This window comes from Triticum dicoccoides, chromosome 6B, assembly GCF_002162155.2.
Source record: "Triticum dicoccoides isolate Atlit2015 ecotype Zavitan chromosome 6B, WEW_v2.0, whole genome shotgun sequence".
Classification (NCBI taxonomy): Eukaryota; Viridiplantae; Streptophyta; class Magnoliopsida; order Poales; family Poaceae; genus Triticum; species Triticum dicoccoides.
In genome coordinates, this window is record NC_041391.1 from 517,146,731 (window position 1) to 517,149,687 (window position 2,957).

Below are 2,957 nucleotides of genomic sequence, written 5' to 3' on the forward strand. Positions count from 1 at the left end.
TGATGATGGGGATTGTGTGGAGAAGACAAAAAAGGAGAAAGTCTCACATTGACGAGGATAATCAACGGGCTATGGAGATGCCCATCAATTGATGTCAACATGAGGAGTAGGGATTGCCATGCAACGGATGCACTAGAGCTATAAATAAATGCTCAACAAAAGAAAAACTAGTGGGTGTGCATCCAACTTGCTTGCTCACAAAGACCTAGGGCATTTGAGGAAGCCCATCGTAGGAATATGCAAGCCAAGTTCTATAATGAAGAATTCCCACTAGTATGAAAAAGACAACTTATGAGACTCTCTACATGAAAAGCAAGGTGCTACTTTGAAGCACAATATATGAGACTCACTGTATGAAGAACAAGGTGCTACTTTGAAGCACAAGTGTGGAAAAAGAGATAGTAGCATTGCCCTTTTTATTTTTATTTTTTTGGACCTTTCTTTTTTTCTTTTTTTGGCCTTTCTTTTTTTTTGATTGGGCAATGCTCTAATAATGATGATCATCACACTTCTATTGATTACAACATAATGATTACAACTCGAAACTTAGAACAAGATATGACTCTATATGAATGCCTCTGGTGGTGTACCGGGATGGGGCAATGAATCAAGATTGACATGTATGAAAAATAATGCATGGTGGCTTTGCCACAAATATGATGTCAACTACATGATCATGCAATGGCAATATGACAAAAGTAATGTATGTCATGATGATGATAAATGGAACGGTGGAAAGTTGCATGGCAATATATCTCAGAATGGCTATGGAAATGCCATAATAGGTAGCTATGGCGGCTGTTTTGAGGAAGATATAAGGAGGTTTATGTGTGATAGAGCATATCGTATCACGGGGTTTGGATGCACCGGTGAAGTTTGCACCAACTCTCAAGGTGAGAAAGGGCAATGCACGGTACCGAAGAGTCTAGCAATGGCGGAAAGGTAAAAGTGCGTATAATCCATGGACTCAACATTAGTCAAAAGAACTCATATACTTATTGCAAAAATTTAGAAGTCATCAAAAACCAAGTACTACGCGCATGCCCCTAGGGGGATAGATTGGTAGGAAAAGACCATCGCTCGTCCCCGACCGCCACTCATAAGGATGCACAAGCCAGGTACACTTCATGTTTCAAATTTGTTACACAACTTTAACCATATGTGCATGCTATGGGACTTGCTAACTTCAACACAATCATTATTTAAATTCATAATCACCAAACTAGCATGACTTTAATATCACTACCTCCATATCTCAAAACAATTATCAAGCATCAAACTTTTCTTAGTATTCAACACACTCATAAGAATTCTTACAAATCTTTTATGCTTAGAATATTAGGATTATTTAAGCAAATTACCATGCTATTTAATACTCTCAAAATAATATAAGTGAAGCATGAGAGTTCATCTATTTCTTCAAAATAAAACTACCACCATGCTCTAAAAGATATAAGTGAAGCACTAGAGCAAACAACAAACTACTCCAAAAGATATAAGTGAAGATCAATGAGTAGCCGAATAATTATGCAACTATGTGAAGACTCTCCCATTTAATAATTTCAGATCTTGATAGTTTATTCAAACAGCAAGCAAAGATAAAGAAAACTACATTGCAAGGATAGCACAACTCATGTGAAGAAGCAAAAACTTAGGCTATCCGATACTAACCGATAGTTGTTGAAGAAGAAAGGTGTGATGCCAACGGGGGCATCCCCAAGCTTAGATGCTTGAGACTTCTTGAAATAATATCTTGGGGTGCCTTGGGCATCCCCAAGCTTGAGCTTTTCTGTCTCCTTAATTCCTCTCATATCATGGTTTCTCTTTTTATCAAAAGCTTCATTCACAACAAACTCAACAAGAACTCGTGAGATAGGTTAGTATAAACCAATGCAAAACCTTATCATTTCCTACTGTTACAAATCACTAAAATTATTATTCAACATTTAATACTAAATGCCTATGCATATTTAATACTCCTATCCTCAAATAGAATCATTAAACAAGCAAACATATGCAAACAATGCAACCATAACAGCAATCTGCCAAAACAGTAGAGTCTGTAAAGAATGCAAGAGTATCAATACTTCCCTGACTCCAAAAATTATGAACTAAAATTCCCACTGTAATAAATTTATCAGATCTCAATATGCAAAAATATTCAACATTATACCACTCTCTCGCTTTTCTAGGGAATTTTTGCAACAGCGGTAAACTTTCTGTTTTCAAACAGCAACAAGTATAGTAGCAAAATAAGCATGGCAAAGGCTATCCTTGACTTTTTTATTGAAACTAAAGATGCAAAACATTATTATAACTCACATAAAACAAAAACAAACAAAAGAAATTGACGCTCCAAGAAAAACACATATCATGTGGTGAATAAAAATATAGCTCCAAGTAAAGTTACCGATGAACGAAGACGAAAGAGGGGATGCCATCCGGGGCATCCCCAAGCTTAGTTGCTTGGTTGTCCTTGAATATTACCTTGGGGTACCTTGCGAATCCCCAAGCTTAGGCTCTTGCCACTCCTTATTCCATAGTCCATCGAATCTTTACCCAAAACTTGAAAACTTCAACCACAAAAAACTCAACACAAAACTCGTAAGCTCCGTTAGTATAAGAAAATAAAACCACCACTTAGGTACTGTAATTAACTCATTCTTTATTTATATTGGTGTTAAACCTACTGCACTTCAACTTATCTATGGTTCATACCCTCCGATACTACTCATAGATTCATCAAAATAAGCAAACAACACATAGAAAACAGAATCTGTCAAAGACAGAACAGTCTGTAGTAATCTGTATCAAACGTATACTTATTGAACTCCAAAAATCCTACAAAATTAGTAAGTCCTAAGAAATTTGTGTACCAATCCAGATCAAAAAGAATAAGATCATAAGCATGTTTCCGTGAATTAACAAAACTAATTTACTGGGTGAAAAAGTTTCTG